Here is a 24159-nt window from a genome sequence, read left to right as displayed (position 1 = left end):
ACTTCTGCTTCGTCACATATGGCACAAAGCTCTAAAACAACACCTCCAGGCAACTTCAAACCTTTTCTAATACCCTCCTCCATTCACATCCCATCTCCCCGGATTATAAACAACTCAAATGTACTTCTAATGTATATACTTGTTCTTATGCTATCTGAACTCACTATGTTCTCTGCTGGCTGTACATATCCTACTGTAAGACCTACACTGTTTGAATGTCCACATTTCTCTGTTGATGCAATTGTTGATGACTGAAGTTCTGATATCAACCAAAGCTCCTCATCCCACCCCCCGGATTGTAAATAATTCAATGTACATACTATGATGATTAACTTGTGTGATGACTGTATTATGTTGATAGTATATATTTGTACCATGAATTGATTTACGTGGACCCCGACTTAAACAAGTTGAAAAACTTATTCGGGTTACCATTTAGTGGTCAATTGTACGGAATATGTACTGTACTGTGCAATCTTCTAATAAAAGTATCAATCAATCAATAAAAGTATCAAAAGCTAAGATGTTTTGTTCAGATAACCTAGCATATATTGACCTACATTAGATTGCTTTTAGCAGCTTTTATGACTCTTAATGGAAGAATGTGCTGAAGAAAGAAACCAAATGACAGGAAGGACTAAGTTAGTCCGTCCAGTTGACTTCAGCCACGACAGGATCACCTTCGGGATATATTTCGAAACTCACAGCTGAGTAAACATACCGTCAATTCGCCGACTGAATCGTACTTTTATTATAAATTCTTTAGTACAATAACATCACAAAGAGCATACATATTTCCCCCCGGCGGTGAGTGTTTGTCTTTATTAAAACAACGCAGATAAGCTGTTTTAAATGACAACTCTACGTTCTTGGCAAATCCCTTTGATACATGAATCAATTGTGTGTGCAGTCAATAACGTAGTAAATACCAAGAAGTAAATACTTATGTTGCAATATACAGTATGTGAACATGTCCTTGGCTGGGAACAACATGTTTCTTGCATGGACGCTATTATCAACAGAGGGATTGCACTGTCATAAAGGTTTTAGATGCGATCTAATCAACAGGAAACAAGACAGATAGTGCCATCAAACACCATGAGAACGGCTGTTATGACATTCTGACGGAAGTACAAGCCCCAAAACCAGTGAAGTTGGCACCTTTTCGACCTACATTCAATGGAATAGACTGCAAAGACAAGATATGTCATGTTCGAATGTTGCAAATATTAGCTCATTTGGAATTTGGTGCCTGCGACATGGTTCAAAAAAGATGTTACAAGTGGCTAAAAGGACTGAGAAAGTTGATGGATGCTCATCAAACACTTATTTGGAACATCCCACAGGTGAACAGGCTAATTGGGAAGAGGTGAGTGCCATGATTGGGTATAAAAGCAGCTTCCATGAAATGCTCAAGTGGTTCACAAACAAGGTCGGGGCGAGGGTCACCACTTTGTCAATAAATGCCTGAGCAAAATGTTCAAGAACAATTCTCAACCAGCTATTACAAGGAATTAAGGGATTTCACTATTTACGGTCTGTAATATCAAAAGGTTCAGAGAATCTGGAGAAATCACTCCATGACATTATGGACCTTCAATCCCTCAGGCGCTACTGCATCGAAAAATCACATCAGTGTGTAAAGGATATCACCACATGGTCTCAGGAACACTTCAGAAAACCACTGTCAGTCACTACAGTGTGTCTGTAATTGCAAGTTAAAACTCTATTATGCTAAGCCAAAGCCATTTATCAACAACACCCAGAACCGCCGCCGGATCCACTGGACCCCGAGCTCATCTAAGATGAACTGATGCAAAGTGGAAAAATGTTCTGTGGTCTGACGAGTCCACTTTTTAAAATGTTTTTGGAAACTTGTGGACGTCGTCTCCTCCGGACCAAAGAGGAAAAGAACCATCCGGATTGTTCAAGGCGCAAAGTGTAAAAGGCAGCTTCTGTAATGGTATGGGGGTGTAACTTACACATCTGTGAAGGCACCATTAATGCTGAAAGGTACGTACAGGTTTTGGAGCAACATAAATTGCCATCCAAGCAACGTTATCATGGACGCCCCTGCTTATTTCAGCAAGACGATGCCACGCCACCTGTTACAACAGCGTGGCTTCATAAAAGAGTGTGGTTACTAGACTGGCCTGCCTGTAGTCCAGACCCGTCTCCCTTTTAAAATATGAAGGCTAAAATATCAGAAGGGAGACTGTTGAACAACTTGAGCTGTAAATCAAGCAAGATCTGGAAAGAATTCCACTTCAAAAATGTGTCTTCTCAGTCCCCAAACCTTTCCTGAGTGTTGTTAAAAGGAAAGGCCATGTAACACAGTGGTGAAAATGCTCCTGTGACAACTTTTATGCAATGTGTTGCTGCCATTAAATTCTAAGTTCATGATTATTTGCATAAAAATACAAAGTTTCTCAGTTTGAATGTTAAATATCTTGTCTTTGCAGTCTATTCAGTTGAATATAAGTTGAAAAGGATTTGCAAATCATTGTATTCTCTTTTTATTTACCATTTACACAACGTGACAACTTCACTGCTTTTGGCTTTTGGACTTTATACCAGTTCGGGTTCCCCCGGGAGGAGCTGGACGAAGTGGCTGGGGAGAGGGATGTCTGGGCTTCCCTGCTTAGGCTGCTGCCCCCGCGACACTACTTCGGATAAGTGGAAGAAGATGGGTGGCTGGATGGACTTTATACCAGTGGTTCTTAACCATAGAAGTATACCTTAGAAGTACGCTAGCTAGCATGATGTCATTATGCTAAGGTTGTATACTAGCTTTTTAGCCACTTTTGTTTGTTTCAGTCTCCAAAATCATGGATTTTGACCCTTGGTGCTGATATTAGCATGCAAAAAATGCCAAAAAGTTGTGGTCGGTATACATATACATTTAGGCCTCCACTCAGGCTTGATCCCAGGGACCCCAAAGGATTTTGGTCAAAAACATATTTGAAATGTGTCATTATTTTGTATTATTGTTATTCAAAGTTTAAATCTCTAGAATAACATTAGGTCTATCTGTCAATATAACGTTTTTACATATTTAAGTTGTATGCCCTTTTTGTCAATGAAAACCCTGCTTTGTTATGGAAAAAAACAACAAAATATGCAATAGTTTCCCCCAATAGAATTTTAAAGTGGAATATTTGACATTATAGAATAATCGGATCCTTAAAAATGTCAACACATAACACCATTGATTTCAATTGATTATTTTTTTTAGCAATGACACACACAAAAAAAAAAAAATCGCACGAAAATTATTGGGGATCCAAAAGGGTCCTTCTCATTAAAAATAAAAAAATTTTTTTTTTTTTTTTTTTACTGTTTACTTTAAACACAATTATCTTGAGATCAACTTCAGATCCATTTGTACATTATAATTTTTATTGTTGTTTATGTTTTTTGTTTGTTCTTATTATGCCCTTCTTTAGAAAACAACTTTGTTTTTTATATGGCAATCACAAAATATGCAACATTTTTCCCCCCAAAATATCTCAAAATGGAACATTTAATGTGACATTGATTTTGATTAGTTATTTATTTTTTTAAAGAAAATAACAGCCTGCATGGCAGCTTTGTGTTATTAGAGTAAACAATGCACCATTTTCTTGTCACATTTCACCTGTTTACTCTTTTATACCACTTTTTCTGTTTTTTATTTTTTTAATCGTATTTTTAGAATGTGCTTAGAGCAGTTAAAAAATTACCCGCGGGCCGCACTTTGGACACCCTGGTATAGGCCTTAGCGGTACTCAGTTGTAATACATTCTTCCACCACTTGTGGCAGTAATGACAATATCAAACAGAAGTCTGGAGAAAAAGTAATCGAAACATTTCTCAAGCACAGAAATTAAAAGGTATTTTTCAACTTTTTTGTGGCTAAAAGCACTTCTTTGTTCTCTTTAAAGGGCTTTGATTTGTTTTGACTTCTTGTCCTCTTGACAGGGTCGACCCTCCGCACCCTGACATATCCTGGCGGAGGTCAAGACCGTCCTCTACATGCCATCCCCGGGGTGAGCGTGCTCAACCTCTCGCACTAAAACGCCGTTTCTCCCGTGGTGTCGCCATGTTTTCCCCGTTTGAAGCGGGCGCCAGTGGCCCCTCCACCCGCCGCTCTGATCACCGGACACCCGCCCGCCTCCAGCGGCCTGCACATACCCGAGAGGAGGTAAGTCACTGGCAATGTCATTTGGAGCACGGACAAAACCCTGTCACCTCGGTAAACCATCTTCCGCAATTCCTTGGAAGTCGTAGAGACACGCCTGAGCTTGCAAGCCCACGGCTTTGACGTAGCAAGCTGCTTGCACTGTAGCTTGCTGCGATTCTCAAAAAACAAACAAAAAAGTTGCTGCAAAAACAGCTTGTTCCTGATTACACGTATTAATTACAGCACAGAAACAGCAAACATGAATTGCGAGCAAACGTTCTTTTTTTCTTCATATCATCAATTTCACCGACGGCAAATGTTTATCAGTGGCCGCCATATGGAGTCAAAAGACTGTTTGGGGATGCAAAATGACACGCTATATCAACCTCGAGAACGTTGAAACAACATGCTTTTTGACAACGTTTATTCAATGTCAGGTTCCGATGTTGATTTGACCGTTGAATTTCGGTCATTTCCCAACCAATATTCTACAACACAAATACAGCCTTGAAACAACATACTTTTTGACAACGTTTATTCACTGTCAGGTTGCGATGTTGATTTGACAGTGAAATTTGTTCATTTTGCAACCAACATTCTACAACACAAATACAACGTTGAAACAAAATACTTTTTGACAACGTTATTCACTCTCAGGTTCCGATGTTGATATGACATTGAAATTTGGTCATTTTGCAACTAACATTCTACAACACAAATACAACGTTGAAATAACATGCTTTTTAATAATGTTTGTTCAATATTGGGTTCTGACGTTGATTTGACCGTTGAAATATGGTCATTTCCCAACCAACATTCTACAACACAAATACAACGTTGAAACAACATGCTTTTTGATAACGTTATTCACTGTCAGGTTCCGATGTTGATATGACATTGAAATTTGGTCATTTTGCAACTAACATTCTACAACACAAATACAACGTTGAAACAACATACTTTTTGACAACATTTATTCACTGTCAGGTTGCGATGTTGTTTTGACATTGAAATTTGTTCATTTTGCAACCAACATTCTACAACACGAATACAACGTTGAAACAACATGCTTTTTAATAACGTTTGTTCAATATTGGGTTCTGACGTTGATTTGACCGTTGAAATATGGTCATTTCCCAACCAACATTCTACAACACAAATACAACGTTGAAACAACATGCTTTTTGATAACGTTATTCACTGTCAGGTTCCGATGTTGATATGACATTGAAATTTGGTCATTTTGCAACTAACATTCTACAACACAAATACAACGTTGAAACAACATACTCTTTGACAACGTTTATTCACTGTCAGGTTGCGATGTTGATTTGACATTGAAATTTGGTCATTTTGCAACCAACATTCTACAACACAAATACAACGTTGAAATAACATGCTTTTTAATAACGTTTGTTCAATATTGGGTTCTGACGTTGATTTGACCGTTGAAATATGGTCATTTCCCGACCAACATTGTACAACACAAATACAATGTTGAAACAACATGCTTTTTGATAACGGTTATTCACTGTCAGGTTCCGATGTTGATTTGACATTGAAATTTGGTCATTTTGCAACCAACATTCTACAGCACAAATACAACCTTGAAACAACATACTTTTTGACAACGTTTATTCACTGTCAGGCTCCGATGTTGATTTGACATTGAAATTTGGTCATTTCCCAACCAATATTCTACAACACAAATACAATCTTGAAACAACATACTTTTTGACAACGTTTATTCACCGTCAGGTTCCGATGTTGATTTGACATCAAAATGTGGTCATTTTCCCAACCAACATTCTACAACACAAATACAACGTTGAAACAACATGCTTTTTGATAACGTTTATTCAACGTTGGGTTCTGACGTTGATTTGACCGTTGAAATGTAGTTATTTCCCAACCAATATCCTACAACACAAATGCAACGTTGAAACAACATGCCTTTTGAGGACATATAATGGTTTGTGATTTTGATATGATGTTTAAATTTGGTAATTTCCCAACCAATACAACACAAATACAATGTTGAATCAACATGCTTTTTGACGACGTTTATTCAATGTCAGGTTCCGATGTTGATTTGACATTGAAATTTGGTAATTTCCCAACCAATATTTTACAACACAAATACAACGTTCAAACAAAATGCTTTTTGACGACTTCGATTTAACCATTGAAATTTGGTCTTTTCCCAACCAATAGTCTACAATACAAATACAACATCAGAACAACATGCTTTTTGACAACGATTAATCAATGTTGGGTTGTGATTTTGATATGACGTTGAAATTTGGTCATTTCCCAACCAATATTCTACAACACAAATACAACCTTGAAACAACATACTTTTATACAATGTTTATTCACTGTCAGGTTCTGATGTTGGTTTGACATTGAAATTTGGTAATTTTCCCAACCAACATTCTACAACACAAATACAACGTTGAAACAACATGCTTTTTGATAACGTTTATTCAACGTTGGGTTCTGACGTTGATTTGACCGTTGAAATTGAGTCATTTCCCAACCAATATCCAACAACACAAATACAATATTGAAACATACCTTTTGACAACGTTTAATCAATATTGGGTTTTGATTTGGATATGACGATGGAATTTGGTAATTTCCCAACCAATACAACACAAATACAACGTTAAAACAACATACTTTTTGACAACTTTTATTCAATGTCAGGTTCCGATATTGATTCGACATTAAAATTTGGTCATTTCCCAACCAATATTTTACAACACAAATACAACATTAGAAAAACATGCTTTTTGACAACATTTATTCAATGATGGTTTTTGACGTTGATTTGACCGTTGACATTTAGTTATTTGCCCACCAATATTGTACAACACAAATACAACGTTGAAACGACATGCTTTTGACAACATTTATTCAATGTCAGGTTGTGACGATGATTTGAAGATTGAAATTTGGTCATCTTTTAACCAATATTTTATAACACAAGTACAACGTTGAAACAACATTCTTTTGGACGATGTATATTCAATGTTGGGTGGTGACGTTGATTTGACATCGAATTTTGGTCATTTCCCAATCAATACCCTACAACACAAACCTAATGTTGAAACAACATGCCTTTTGACGACGTTTATTCAATGTTGGGTTCTGACGATGATTTGACCGTTGAAAATTGGTCATTTCCCAACCAATCTCCAATAGCACAAATACAATGTTGAAACAACATCATTTTTTTGACTACGGTATGTTTATTTAATGTCAGTTTGTGACGTTAACTGGATCATTGAAATTTGGTCATTTTCCAACCAATATTCTACAACACAAATACAACGTTGAAACAACATGCTGTTTGACAAAGTTTATTCAATGTTGGGTTGTTACGTTGATTTGACCATTGAATTTTGGTAATTCCCCAACCAATATTCTACAACACAAATACAACGTTGAAACAACATGATTTTTGACTACGTTTATTCAATGCCAGGTTGTGACGTTGATTTGACCGTTGAATTTTGATAATTTCCCAACCAATATTCTACAACACAAATATAACGTTGAAAAAACATGCTTTTTGACAACGTTTAATCAATGTTGGTTTGTGATTTTGATATGATGTTGAAATTCGGTCATTCTCCAACCAATATTCTACAACACAAATACAACATTGAAACAACACGCTTTTTGATGACGGTTAATCAATGTTGGGTTGTGACGTCGATTCGACCGTTGAAATTTGATCATTTCCCAACCAACAACATGGAACCAATGTTAGACACCAACGTTGTCTCAATCTACAGATAAAACTATTTTTCAATGTTGTTGCAAAGTCCGTGTTAAAGGACATGTACGTGTAATCAACGTTGTATCATTTCCTTGTGCCTGCTGGGATAATACGACTTTTTTCTGCGGGAGAAATTTATGTGGCCCCTAACACAAGTTGGTTGTACTGTATTGACTAGGTTATACATGGTAGCCTTCAGTTATCATGGTTTGTCTTTTGTGTGTCCGTCTGGTGTTGTTGGAGAAATGACACAAGCAGATGAAAATAGCGTCTGGACTCATCAGGGAGCAGAGCTCACATATCTGAACGTATCTTTGGAGGTGACTCATTGACTTTTTCAGGGTTTTGTAACCCTCATCCCCCAAACATGCTGCACCATCTTTCATAGAGATGGACCCATATGGTCTTTTCTGGGCCGATATCCATCATTTGTAGTCAGGCAGGCCGATAAGCGAAATTTGTTGTCCAGTTCAGGAACTTCAGGCTAAATGTCGTTGTTTAACTGTAAAAAAACAATAGATAAATAATATGTGTCAGTGTTTGTCTGTAAATAACAATGTATAAATAATAAATGTCAGTGTTTATCTGTAAAAAACAATACATACATAATAAATGTCAGTGTTTATCTGTAAATAACAATATATACATAATAAATGTCAGTGTTTACCTGTAAATAACAATATATCAATTATACATGTCAATGTTTATCTGTAAAAAAAAAGTATGAATAATAAAGGTCAGTTTTTATCTGTAAATAACAATATATCAATAAGAAATGTCTGTGTTTATCTGTAAATAACTACATATCAATAAGAAACGTGATTGTTTATCTGTATATATCAAAATAATAAATGTCAGTGTTTATCTGTAAATAACAAAATTTCAATAATAAATATCAGTGTTTATCTGTAAATAACTATATATAAAAAATACATGTCAGTGTTTTTCTGTAAATAACAATGTATAAATAATAAAGGTCAGTGTTTATCTGTAAATAACAATATATCAATAAGAAATGTCAGTGTTTTCCTGTAAATAACAATATATCAATAATACATGTCAGTGTTTATCTGTAAATAATAATTGTATAAATAATAAAGGTCAGTGTTTATCTGTAAATAACAATATATCAATAGGAAATGTCAGTGTTTTATCTGTAAATAACAATACATCAATAAGAAAAGTCAGTGTTTATCTGTAAATAACAAAATAATAAATGTCAGCGTTAATCTGTAAATAACAATATATCAATAAGAAATGTCAGTGTATCCGTAGATAATAATACACCAATAAGAAATGTCAGTGTTTATCTGTAAATAATAATATATCAACAAGAAATGTCAGTGTTGATCTGTAAATAACAATATATTAATAAGAAATGTCAGTCTTTATCTGTAAATAACAATATATCAATAAGAAATGTCAGTGTTTACCTGTAAATAACAAATTATCAATGAAAATGTCCGTTTTATCTGTAAATAACAATATATAAATGACAAATTTCAGTGTTTATCTGTAAATAACAATATATCAATATAAATGTCTGTGTTTATCCGTAAATAACAATGTATAAATGAAAGGTGTCAGTGTTTATCTGTAAAAACATATCAATAATAAATGTCAGTGTTTTCTGTAAATGATATATCAATAATAAATGTCAGTGTTTAGTTGTAAATAAAAATGTACAAATAATAAATGTCAGTTTTTAGCTGTAAATAACAATATATCAATAATAGATGTCAGTGTTTAACTGTAAATAAAAATCTACAAATGATAAATGTCAGTTTTTAGCTGTTTAATAACAATATATCAAAAATAAATGTCAGTGTTTAACTGTTAGTAACAATATATAAATAATACATGTCAGTGTTTATCTTTAAATAACAACATATAAATAATAAATGTCAGTGTTTACCTGTAAATAAAAATCTACAAATAATAAATGTCAGTGTTTATTTGTAAATAACAATATATAAATAATGTCAGCGTTTATCTGTAAATAACAATATATAAATAATAAATGTCAATGTTTATCTGAAAATAACAATATATCAATAATAAATGTCAGTGTTTAACTGTAAATAAAAATCTACAAATGATAAGTGTCAGTTTTTAGCTGTTTAATAATAATATATCGAAAATAAATGTCAATGTTTAACTGTTAGTAACAATATATAAATAATACATGTCAGTGTTTATCTGTAAATAACAACATATAAATAATAAATGTTAGTGTTTACCTGTAAATAACCATATATCAATAATAAATGTCAGTGTTTAGCTGTAAATAAAAATAATAAAAGTCAGTGTTTATTTGTAAATAACAATATATAAATAATGTCAGTGTTTATCTGTAAAAAACAATATATAAATAATAAATGTCAATGTTTATCTGAAAATAAAAATATATAAATAATAAATGTCAGTGTTTATCCGTAAATAACAATGTATAAATAATAATTGTCAGTGTTTATCCGTAGATAACAATGAATAAATAATAAATGTCAGTGTTTATCTGTAAAAAAACGGTATATCAATAATAAATGTCAGCGTTTATCTGTAAATAACAAAATATATATAATATCAGTGTTTATCTGTAAATAACAATATATCAATAATGTGTCAGTGTTTATCTGTATATAACAATGTATGAATAATAAATGTCAGTGTTTATCTGTAAAAGAACAGTATATCAATAATAAATGTCAGTGTTTATCTGTAAATAACAAATTATCAATAATGTCAGTGTTTATCTGTAAATAACAATGTATAAATAATAAATGTCAGTGTTTATCTGTAAATAACAATACATAAATAATAAATGTCAGTGTTTAACTGTAAATAAAAATCTACAAATGATAAATGTCAGTTTTTAGCTGTTTAATAACAATATATCAAAAATAAATGTCAGTGTTTAACTGTTAGTAACAATGTATACATAATACATGTCAGTGTTTATCTTTAAATAACAACATATAAATAATAAATGTCAGTGTTTATCCGTAAATAACAATACATAAATAATAAATGTCAGTGTTCATCTGTAAATAACAATATATACATAATAAATGTCAGTGTTTAACCGTAAGTGACAATATGTAAATAAATGTCAGTGTTTATTTGTAAATAACAAATATAAATATATGTCAGTGTTTATTTGTAAATAACAATATATAAATAATGTCAGTGTTTATCTGTAAATAACAATCAATCAATCAATGATTATTTATATAGCCCTAAATCACTAGTGTCTCAAAGGGCTGCACAAACCACAACACAAACCACTACAACATCCTCTGTAGGGCCCACATAAGGGCAAGCAAAACTCACACCCAGTGGGACGTCGGTGTTTATCTGTAAATAACAATGTATATTTAATGAATGTCAGTGTTTATCTGTAAAAAAAACAGTATATCGATAATAAATGTTAGTGTTTATCTGTAAATAACTATTCAATAATATGTCAGTGTTTATCTCTAAATAATAATGTATAAATAATAAATGTCAGTGTTTATCTCTAAAAAAAAACAATATATCAACAATAAATGTCAATAATAATTCAAAAAATATCAGTAATGTCGGTGTTTATCTGTAAATAACGATATATCAATAAAATGTCAGTGTTTATTTATAAATAACAATGTAAAAATAATAAATGTCAGTGTTTATCTGTAAAAAAACAATATGTAAATAATAAATGTCACTGTTTATCCTTAAATAACAATGTATAACTAATAAATGTCATTGTTTATGTGTAAAAAAAACAATACATCAATAATAAATGTCAGTGTTTATCTGTCAATAACAAAATATCAATAATAAATGTCAGTGTTTATCTGTAAATAACAATATGTCAATAATAAATGTCAGTGTTTAACCGTAAGTGACACTATATAAATATATGCCAGTGTTTATTTGTAAATAACAATATATAAATAATGTCAGTGTTTATCTGTAAATAACAATATACAAATAATACATTTCAGTGTTTACCTGTAAATAACAAAATATCAATAAAAATTTCAGTGATATCTGTAGATAACAATATGTAAATAGTAAATGTCAGTGTTTATCTGTAAATAACAGTATATCAATAATAAATGCCAGTGTTTATTTCACGCTGACAACACGAACACATCGACTTAAGTGTTTGGTTTTTAGTATTAGCATTCTGTTCACTGGGGTTGAGGCTAGCAACTACACAAATTGAGTGTTACTGACTTTTTATAACACGTAATAAAGTAAGTAGTTCAAATTTGATGATATTTAACTTAAATTCACTCGTGTGCTGCCTCCTTTATTTAACATTTATCCAACAAAGTCCGAGTAGTAAGCAGTTGAGGTTGAAGCTTGGAATCCGACTTCACACTCCTCAGTAAATATGTTTCAAAGAGTCCGTTCACGTCTCGTAGCTTCGCGTAATAAAGTGAAAGTTTAGAAAACTACTTAGTATAGTTTAAAGACTACGGCTGCGTAAAAACACTAAGATAGTTTCACTGATCAGCGTTCTTCAGCACTAAGATGCTCCACAAAAGTTTCGACTGTCCTCTCCTTTAAATAAGAAAAAAACAAGTCATCTCACATAACTTTACTCTGCAAGGTTTTGTTTGAAAAATAAAGTTTTAGGAACGCCCCCAACGGTGTTCAACTAATCAGCGTTCGACAACACGGTTACTTAGTAAAGGTCGTTTGGAAAAGTCCCGGTTCACTTGGAGGAACTCTGAAAGGTTCCTGAAGAACTAAATCTACCTGAGTAGTTTTTGGTGGAAACACAGGGAGAACCGTATTTTAGTGGGAAAAGGGAGCCGCAGAAGGGCCTAATTTTAGTATTTTAAGTGTTGACATGTGCCGCTAACTCGCGTGCTAATGCAAAGATGCTTGGAGGGAAGAGGCCAACTACATGAGCATACCATATTTTTCGGACTATAAGGCGCACTTAAAAGCCTTTCATTTCCTCAAAACTCCACGGCGCGCCTAATGGACGGAATAATTTTGGTTGTGCTTACCGTCCTCAAATCAATTTTATTTAGTACATGGTGTAATAAGTGTGAACAGTAGATGGCTGTCACACATACGAGATATGTATACACTTCAATATGACTCAAGTAAACAATAACACAAATTGTATATCTTCCATTGAAAATATAAAACATTACACACGGCGCTCAAAAATCCATCAAAATGGCACGCACCTGGAGATAGGTTGAATGGCAACACTAAATGGTTCCTAGTGTGTGAATGTTGTCTATCTGTGTTGGCCCTGCGATGAGGTGGCGAATTGTACAGGGTGTACGCCGCCTTCCGCCCGAATGCAACTGAAATAGACTCTAGCGACCCCGAAAGGGACAAGCGGTAGAAAATGGATGGATGGATGTTTTAGTACGACTTTGATAAGCTATGAAGCCGCACCGCTTGATGGATTGTACTGTGCTCCAACAAAGGAGTATTATTATAGTGTGTGTATAAGGTAAGACATATTATTTGCTGTTTTGTTTCACAATATTATGCAAAAGCAACTTTTCTTACCTTATGGTACCTGCTGATATGTATTTGGGATCTGCATAAGTCCTGAAAATATGCACGCGTCCGCCTTTGTAGTCCGTGTAGTCGATGAGCTTCTTCTTTTTCTCTATTGATATGGGATTGTATTGGCCCTGCGATGAGGTGGCGACTTGTCCAGGGTATACACTGTCTTCCGCCTGATTGTAGCTGAGATAGGCTCCAGAAACCCCCGCCACCCCAAAAAAAGGGACAAGCGGTATTAAATGGATGGATGGGGCATTCATCCTCCGCTGTTGCCATTTGTAATATAAAGTAGTGTAAAGTTTTTACTTATATTTGTCTGTAAACTCGCCATGAAAGCGCTAAAACATAATGGTGTAGTGCAGGGGTGCCCACACTTTTTCTGCAGGCGAGCTACTTTTCAATTGACCAACTCGAGGGGATCTACCTCATTTATATATATCATTTATATTTATTTATTTATGAAAGAGACATTTTTGTAAACAAGTTAAATGTGTTTAATGATATTACAAGCATGTGTAACACATATAGATGTCTTTCTTTCACAAAGACAAGAATATAAGTTGGTGTATTACCTGATTCTGATGACTTGCATTGATTGGAATCAGACAGTAATGATGATAACGCCCACATTTTCAAATGGAGGAGAAAAAAAGTTGTCCTTTCTGTACAATACCACATGAAAGTGGTTGGTTTTTGGCATCTAATTCATCCAGCTTCCATACACTTTACAAGAAAAACATTGGCGGAAAATTCCGTAGCTTGCTTGATTGACATTCACGGCGCCCGAGGGTCTTGTGAGATGACGCTGGCTGCTGCCAGTTCGTTATTATAAAAAGATGACAGAGAGGAAGGCGAGAAACACTTTTTATTTCAACAGACTTTCGCGCCGTCCCTTCCGTCAAAACTCTTAAGGCCGACTGCACATTTCCTATCTTCACAATAAAAGCCCTGCTTCATGCTGCCTGCGCTAACTAAATAAGAGTCTCGGAAAGCTGGCGTGCACAAGTGATGTGCACGCCAGCTTTCTGAGGGATCGCTTGTACACGCCAGTTTTCCGAGACTCTGTATTTAGTTAGCGCAGGCAGCATGAAGCAGGGCTTTTATTGTGAAGATAGGAAATGTGCAGTCGGCCTTTAGAGTTTTGACGGAAGGTACGGCGCGAGAGTCTGTTGAAATAAAAAGTGTTTCTCGCCTTCCTCTCGGTCATATTTTCATAATAATGATCTTGCAGCAGCCAGCGTCATCTCACAAGACCCTCCGGTACCGTGAATGTCATTTAAGTGACGTCTTGGTGAAGATTGATGATCACTAATTTTTAGGTCTATTTTTTTTAAAAGCCTGGCTGGAGATCGACTGACACACCCCCCGCGGTCGACTGGTAGCTCGCGATCGACGTAATGGGCACCCCTGGTGTAGTGAGTTTACATTATTCACCCGAAGAACTTTACTTGTTATAGAGTTCCGGTCGGAAGGTTTTTCCACGGGACACATTTCCGGAGTTGTTGTTGTTGTTTCCGGATGAGGAGATGCGGCTCCGTTATTGATTGAAGTAAAGTCTGAATGTCATTAAAACAGTTAGCGCCATCTTTTGACACATCTTCCACTCCCGTCCTTGCACGCTACACCGCTACAACACAGATGACGGGGAGAAGACTGTGCCGAAGCTGAGCCATATAAATAAGACCGTGAATTACCATGAACTGATTAACGCGGATCCCGACTTAAACAAGTTGAAAAACTTATCGGGGTGTTCCCATCTAGTGGTCATTCGTACGGAATACGCACTGTACTGTGCAATCTACTAATAAACGTTTCAATCAATCAAAAAACCGCCCACAAAACAGCGCATCCTGAAGCGACTGTCAGAAAGCGCCTTGAAGATCATCTATGCAACATTTTGACCAAAGAACCACCATTACATGTTATGTACACCATAAGGAAATCTTTTACATTTAGAAAATAAAATAAACTGGGTAACACATGGCACACTGACAAAGCTTAACCTATTGTTACTATAACAATCTACAAGGTTAATATAGGTTGCGTCTTTTTCCCCCCTCCATTTTTCTGCTTTATTTTGTATCTCTAGTTATCATTATGTACATGTATTGTTGCATTTGAACAACTGTATTGTTGATAATAAAGGTAAATAATTGGCATTGTTCATTGTCAATAGCGCTATTTCTATTGGTATTTGTATAGATCAGGGGTGTCAAACTCAAATACAGAGTGGGCCAAAATTTAAAACTGAACAGAGCCACGGGCCAAGGTTGAACAAATGAACCTTTTAATAGGGACCCAAACAAGTTTTGCATTGAATATTGAACAAGCAAGGCTTATCTAACATTATGGTAACATGTAAAATCGAGTTTTAAATAATAATCATTAAACGATATCAATGGCATATCAAATACAATTTAAATAAAAATGGAATGCCTCTTTTCTATTTGCAGCCCATTGAGGTAAATATCAAAATAAACTTTTTCCACAGGCTAATAATAAATTTGCAAATAAAATAACAATAACAAATTAATCAAACATTCAAGCCTTGAAGTAGCAAGAGAAAGTGCATGAGTAAAACCTTAATTATTGCTTGGGGGGGGGGTGTATTGTAGCGTCCCGGAAGAGTTAGTGCTGCAATGGGTTCTGGGTATTTGTTCTCTTGTGTTTATGTTGTGTTACGCTGTGGATGTTCTCCCGAAATGTGTTTGTTATTCTTGTTTGGTGTGGGTTCACAGTGTGGTGCATATTTGTAAGATTGATAAAGTTGTTTATACGGCCACCCTCAGTGTGACCTGTATGGCTGTTGAACAAGTATGCATTGCATTCACTTGTGTGCGTGTGTAAAAGCCGCATATATTATGCGACTGGGTTGGCAAGCTATTTCTATGTAGGAAAAGCGGACGTGACGACAGGTTGTAGAGGACGCTAAAGGCAGTGCCGTTAATGCACGCCCCCAATATTGTCGTCCGGGGAGAAATGAGGAGAAATTCGGGAGAATGTCTACCCCGGGAGATTTTTGGGAGGGGTAATTTGGGAGTCCGGGAAAATCGGGAGGGTTGGCAAATATGAGTATTAGTGGTGAGTATTAGCTGTATAAAACCGGTGGGCCAGCTCTAATGTTACTTTCATACTGCCTCAAGGCCAAATGAAATTACACGGCGGGCTAGAGTTTGACACCTATGGTATGGATCCATCCATCCATTGTCTACCGCTCATTCCCTTTCGGAGTCGCGGGGGGCGCTGGCGCCTATCTCAGCTACAATCGGGCGGAAGACGGGGTACACCCTGGACAAGTCGCCACCTCATTGCAGGGCCAACACAGATAGACAGACAACATTCACACTCACATTCACACACTAGGGCCAATTTAGTGTTGCCAATCAATCTATCCCCAGGTGCATGTCTTTGGAGGTGGGAGGAAGCCGGAGTACCCGGAGGGAACCCACGCATTCACGGGGAGAACATGCAAACTCCACACAGAAAGATCCCGAGCCTGGATTTGAACCCAGGACTGCAGGAACTTCGTATTGTGAGGCAGACGCACTAACCCCTCTCCCACCGTGAAGCCGGTACGGATCCATTTGTAGTGTAAAAATGCTCATTGTCATTTCTGTATTATTATTTTTTTCACTAACTGCTTCTTTGCTATCACTTTTACCATCATATTTGTACATATCCTATTTACTGATGTTGCTCTATTTTTGTTGTTGTTGTTGTTGTTGTTTTTGCTGTTGTTGTTGTTTTTGTCTCTCTGTCTTATCCCTGGCTCTTGTCCCCACAATTTCCCCTTTTGTCTTCCTTTTTTTCCTCTTTCCATCCTCTCCTGCTCCGACCCTGCTGCACCAAATGATGATATAAATAGGCAACAAGAGAAGTATCCTACACTTCTCTTTTGCAAAGTAAATCTGAACAGACGATATGGGCATCTACATCAACTTTACTATATGATTTGCCTGAGAAGCTGGAATAAAATTTAAAAAATAAATGACCTCTTTAATGCGTCTTATAACCGGGTGCGCCTTATGTATTAAAATAGACCTGACTAGACCCGCTTATCGTCAGTGCGCCTTATAATCAATCAATCAATGTTTACTTATATAGCCCTAAATCACTAGTGTCTCAAAGGGCTGCACAAACCACTACGACATCCTCGGTAGGCCCACATAAGGGCAAGGAAAACTCACACCCAGTGGGACGTCGGTGACAATGATGACTATGAGAACCTTGGAGAGGAGGAAAGCAATGGATGTCGAGCGGGACTAACATGATACTGTGAAAGTTCAATCCATAATGGATCCAACACAGTCGCAAGAGTCCAGTCCAAAGCAGATCCAACACAGCAGCGAGAGTCCCGTTCACAGCGGAGCCAGCAGGAAAACATCCCAAGCGGAGGAGGATCAGCAGCGCAGAGATGTCCCCAGCCGATACACAGGCGAGCAGTACATGGCCACCGGATCGGACCGGACCCCTTCCACAAGGGAGAGTGGGACATAGGAGAAAAAGAAAAGAAACGGCAGATCAACTGGTCTAAAAAGGGAGTCTATTTAAAGGCTAGAGTATACAAATGAGTTTTAAGGTGAGACTTAAATGCTTCTACTGAGGTGGCATCTCGAACTTTTACCGGGAGGGCATTCCAGAGTACTGGAGCCCGAAATGAAAACGCTCTATAGCCCACAGACTTTTTTGGGCTTTGGGAATCACTAATAAGCCGGAGTCCTTTGAACGCAGATTTCTTGCCGGGACATATGGAACAATACAATCGGCAAGATAGGATGGAGCTAGACCGTGTAGTATTTTATACGTAAGTAGTAAAACCTTAAAGTCACATCTTAAGTGCACAGGAAGCCAGTGCAGGTGAGCCAGTACAGGCGTAATGTGATCAAACTTTCTTGTTCTTGTCAAAAGTCTAGCAGCCGCATTTTGTACCAACTGTAATCTTTTAATGCTAGACATGGGGAGACCCGAAAATAATACGTTACAGTAATCGAGACGAGACGTAATAAACGCATGGATAATGATCTCAGCGTCTTTAGTGGACAGAATGGAGCGAATTTTAGCGATATTACGGAGATGAAAGAAGGCCGTTTTAGTAACGCTTTTAATAATCCGGTGCGCCCTATGGTCCGGAAAATATGGTACATTTTGGCACTTTCGGGTCAGGGTGGAAGTGAAGCATCTTCCAGGCCGAGTGCTGACGTTGTACTTGAGGGAACGCAACAACGCACAATGCAGCGTGTTAATATTAGCAGACGTCTGATGTTGTGTAAGCAGATTTATGACAGAACCACAGGGAGAATGTGACCCGCATTTTCTCTCCGCACCCAACGCATCGACTCTTTCATATGCATCTCATTTACTGTCTGACGACGTCGCGGCAGAGTCTTGCAGAGATATCTGGCAAAGTTGTCTGACCGAGTTTGGAAGTATAGGTCTTGCTAATTTGATACGTGGCAGTGATGAGGAGCAAATGCTTGGCAGTGTCCACCACTGGGGCAACAGCTGCAGGCCTCTGACATAAGCTGAACTCTGCTGATTTCTGGAGACAAAGTTGTGGTGTTGGGCGTGTGGAGGACTTGGCAAGATAGCTAAGTCATGAACAGGCTTGTATTCTGGCAAAGGCTTGCCAGGTTAGGAGTGGGATTTAAGCTTTTTTAAGAGCTGTTCTCGTCAAAGAACCGTTCAAAAGACTGGTCCGTTGTTATACGGTTGTTGTTGGGTTTTTTTAAACAAGGAAACAATCACTAAAACACCACGTCAGTATAATTAAAATGTACCCAAATACCACATTTGTGGGAATTATTCTGAAATATTTCCGTTGTGTTTTCAAAGGCGGTGCCATATTTCCACACTTTGACCGTGACATCGCTCGCTTCAGTTTTCACCCACTCAAAAAAAAGATTATTTAAAAAACAACAACACACAAATATGAAGGAAAAAATGCATTCATTGATACAAAAAGTACAAATACAACTAGAATAAAAATTAGGAGATAATAAACGTGTGAGGGCAAAATTATACTACTCTACTTGGTGTGTGTACGCTTGAACTAAAATGTGTGCTTGTGTGTGTGTGTACATACATAAATATGTATGTATGTATGTATTTTTGTGTGGGTATATATATACACATATATGTATATATATATACCTACATATTTATATATACGTACAGTGGTGCAAAAAAGTATTTAGTCAGCCACCGATTGTGCAAGTTCTCCCACTTAAAATGATGACAGAGGTCTGTAATTTTCATCATAGGTACACTTCAACTGTGAGAGACAGAATGTGAAAACAAAATCCAGGAATTCACATTGTAGGAATTTTAAAAAATTTATTTGTAAATTATGGTGGAAAATAAGTATTTGGTCAACCATTCAAAGCTCTCACTGATGGAAGGAGGTTTTGGCTCAAAATCTCACGATACATGGCCCCATTCATTCTTTCCTTAACACGGATCAATCGTATGTATAAATATATACGTATATGTATGTATTTATACATGTATGTATGTATATACATGTGTGTTTGTATATATATTTGTGTATATATTTATGTGTGTATACATACATATGTATTTATGTATGTATGTGTGTATATCTATATATGTGCGTGTGTTTTTGTATATATATATATATATATATATATATATATATATATATATATATATATATATATATATAGTAGGGGTGAGGGAAATACCAATCGAATATGTTGTGCGATTCAGAATCGATTCTCATTTTAAAAAAATAGATTTTTATTTATTTGTATTTTTTTTTTTTTTTTTTAGCGATCCAACAAAACAATACACAGCAATACCATAACAATGCAATCCAATTCCAAAACCAAACCTGACCCAGCAACACTCAGAACTGCAATAAACAGAGCAATTGAGAGGAGACACAAACACGACACAGAACAACCAAAAGTAGTGAAACAAAAATGATTATCAACAACAGTATCAATATTAGTTATAATTTCAGCATAGCAGTGATTAAAAATCCCTCATTGACATTATCATTAGACATTTATAAAAATAATAAAAAAGAACAATAGTGTCACAGTGGCTTACACTTGCATCGCATCTCATAAGCTTGACAACACACTGTGTCCAATGTTTTCACAAAGATAAAATAAGTCATATTTTTGGTTCGTTTAATAGTTAAAACAAATTTATATTATTGCAATCAGTTGATAAAATATTGTCCTTTACAATTATAAAAGCTTTTTTTTTTTTTAAATCTACTACTCTGCTTCAGCAGACTGGGGTAGATCCTGCTGAAATCCTAGGTATTGAATGAATACAGAATCGTTTTGAATCGGAAAAATATTGTTTTTGAATCGAGAATCGCGTTGAATCGAAAAAATCGATATATTATCGAATCGTGACCCAACAATCGATATTGAATCGAATCTTGGGACACCCAAAGATTCACAGCCCTAATATATATATATATGTATGTATATATATATATATATATATATATATATATACATACATACGCCGGATAGTCGAACCTCGGATTCAGGAGGAACAGTGTGGTTTTCGTCCTGGTCGTGGAACTGTGGACCAGCTCTATACTCTCGGCAGGGTTCTTGAGGGTGCATGGGAGTTTGCCCAACCAGTCTACATGTGCTTTGTGGACTTGGAGAAGGCATTCGACCGTGTCCCTCGGGAAGTCCTGTGGGGAGTGCTCAGAGAGTATGGGGTATCGAACTGTCTTATTATGGCAGTCCGATCCCTGTATGATCAGTGTCAGAGCTTGGTCCGCATTGCTGGCAGTAAGTCGGACACGTTTCCAGTGAGGGTTGGACTCCGCCAAAGTTGCCCTTTGTCACTGATTCTGTTCATAACTTTTATGGACAGAATTTCTAGGCGCAGTCAAGGCATTGAGGGGTTCCAGTTTGGTGGCCGCGGGATTGGGTCTCTGCTTTTTGCAGACGATGTGGTCCTGTTGGCTTCATCTGGCCGGGATCTTCAGCTCTCACTGGATCGGTTCGCAGCCGAGTGTGAAGCGGCTGGGATGAGAATCAGCACCTCCAAGTCCGAGTCCATGGTTCTCTCCCAGAAAAGGGTGGAGTGCCATCTCCGGGTTGGGGAGGAGACCCTGCCCCAAGTGGAGGAGTTCAAGTACCTAGGAGTCTTGTTCACGAGTGAGGGAAGAGTGGATCGTGAGATCGACAGGCGGATCGGTGCGGCGTCTTCAGTAATGCGGACGTTGTACCGATCTGTTGTGGTGAAGAAGGAGCTGAGCCGGAAGGCAAAGCTCTCAATTTACCGGTCGATCTACATTCCCATCCTCACCTATGGTCATGAGCTTTGGGTTCTGACCGAAAGGACAAGATCACGGGTACAAGCGGCCGAAATGAGTTTCCTCCGCTGGGTGGCGGGGCTCTCCCTTAGAGATAGGGTGAGAAGCTCTGTCATCCGGGAGGAACTCAAAGTAAAGCCGCTGCTCCTTCACATCGAGAGGAGCCAGATGAGGTGCTTCGGGCATCTGGTCAGGATGCCACCCGAACGCCTCCCTAGGGAGGTGTTTAGGGCACGTCCAACCGGTAGGAGGCCACGGGGAAGACCCAGGACACGTTGGGAAGACTATGTCTCCCGGCTGGCCTGGGAACGCCTCGGGATCCCCCGGGAAGAGCTAGACGAAGTGGCTGGGGAGAGGGAAGTCTGGGCTTCCCTACTTAGGCTGCTGCCCCCGCGACCCGACCTCGGATAAGCGGAAGAAGATGGATGGATGGATGGATGTTTACAACTAAGTTTAAAAAAATTCCAGGAATTCCCAGTTTTTCATAGCCATATTTTCACCACTTCCTGGAAAGTTTTCACAGTCCACATTTTACAGTACACACTGATATTGTTTTTTGATGCAGTACCATCTGAGAGAGCGAAGGGCACGGGCCTTGCTGCTTACATGCAGTGATTTCTCCAGATTCTCTGACCCTTTTGATAATTATACAGATCATACATTGTGAAATCCCTAAATTTCTTGCAATAGCTGGTTGAGAAATGTTGTTCTTAAACAATTTGCTCAGGCATTTGTTGACAAGGGGTAGACCCTCGCCCGTCCTTGTTTGTGAATGACTGAGCATTTCATGGTAGCTGCTTTTATACCCGATCATGGCACCCACCTTTTCCCAATTAGCCTGTTCACCTGTGGGATGTTCCAAATAAGTGTTTGATGAGCATTCCTCAATTTTTTTCAGTCTTTTTTGTCACTTGTGCCAGCTTTTTTGAATCATGTTGCAGGCATCAAATTCCAAATGAGCTAATATTTGCAAAAAATAACAAAGTTCACCAGTTTGAACGTTAAATATCTTGTCTTTGAAGTCTATTCAATTGAATATAAGTTGAAAAGGATTTGCAAGTCATTGTATTCTCTTTTTATTTACCATTTACACAACGTGACAAATTCACTGCTTTTGGGTTTTGTAATTTTTTAATCAAAATGTGAAAGTGTGATTATTAGATTTTGTATTTGTGTCTGACAGATCTGCACCAGGACATGAAATAATGTCCGCTGACTCACCCTCTCCTTCTGGATATGAAACCTCCAGCCTGTCCTTGCCAGCTCAGCCTGCGTGTCATCTTCCAGTAAGTCCGCAACGTCTCTACACCTATTCCACTCGTGTGCACAGCGCCGCACAACGCTCGCATTCACACAACATTTCTGGAATATTACCTTCATTACTGTTTTTCCACTGAGGTTGTCAAACTTCCTGTTTGGGAACGTTGCGTACGGGTGTTGCAAGTCATGGCTGGATGCGACCTGGACAAAAACTCCTGTTTCCTTTTGGTCTGAGTTCATCTTTTGCCAGACGCCAACCCCAACCTTTTCCACTGAGAAATCAAAACATGCGGCAGCAATTTTGACATGTTTCATTTACAAAACCAATACAATGGATCAATTTTTCTTTGACCTTTAGGACGCCCCTCAAGTTTGGTCCCAGTGTCAGTCATAAAAATGTTAAAAATAAGTCACAAATAAATTTTACTTATTTTTCTATTCAATGCTTAAATCTCTAGATCAACTTCAGGTCTATCTGTGGTTATAAAGTTTTGTTTTTTTTGTATGACCTTTTGTCTAAACCTGTTTTTTAATGACAAAATCTGCAATATTTTCCCCCAAAATGTTTTTATTGTGGAATATACACAAAACAGTTTTTTAAAATGAAAAAAAAAAAAAAAAATCACACTAAAATTCCCATGCATCCAAATGGGTCCCACTTATACAAGAGTCAAAATAAATCATAAAATATTCTTATTTTTTCACTTTTAATACTTAAATCTCAAGATCAACTTCAGACCTATCCATCAAATATAATATTTCACTTTTTTTTTTTTTTTTTTTTTACCGTTTTTTGTTTGTTTTATGTCCTTTTTGGCAACAAAACCCTTGATTTGTTTGTATGGCAAAAACACAAATTACTGTATGTAATAATTTCCCCGAAAACATTTTTAAGTGGATTGTTCATGTGAAGTAATTGGAGCCTTCAACAGATCAATAATTCATAACAACAATGATTTTGATTTATTTTTTTATTTTAACAAAGAAAATCCCACTAAAATTCTTAGGGATCCAAAAGGGTCCCACTTATAAAAGAGTAAAAAAATAAGGCATAGATATTTTTTTCCACTTTCAATGCTAAAAAAATAGATCAACACGTCAATTATACGTTTT

At 36.8% G+C, this 24159-nt stretch overlaps 1 long non-coding RNA gene across 1 annotated transcript; it reads right to left on the bottom strand.

The window, feature by feature from the left end:
- Nucleotides 1-6841: 6841 nt before the first annotated feature.
- On the bottom strand, nt 6842-23263 carry LOC133559918 (uncharacterized). The gene is made up of 2 exons (XR_009808332.1): nt 23008-23263; nt 6842-8451 (listed from the first exon to the last, which is right to left on the bottom strand). It is a non-coding gene; the product is annotated as an uncharacterized LOC133559918 (long non-coding RNA).
- Nucleotides 23264-24159: the final 896 nt, after the last annotated feature.

The sequence above is a fragment of the Nerophis ophidion genome, linkage group LG10 (assembly GCF_033978795.1).
Source record: "Nerophis ophidion isolate RoL-2023_Sa linkage group LG10, RoL_Noph_v1.0, whole genome shotgun sequence".
In the NCBI taxonomy this organism is placed as follows: Eukaryota; Metazoa; Chordata; class Actinopteri; order Syngnathiformes; family Syngnathidae; genus Nerophis; species Nerophis ophidion.
The sequence above is the reverse complement of the archived record's forward strand: the minus strand, read 5'-3'. Positions and strand labels throughout refer to the sequence as shown.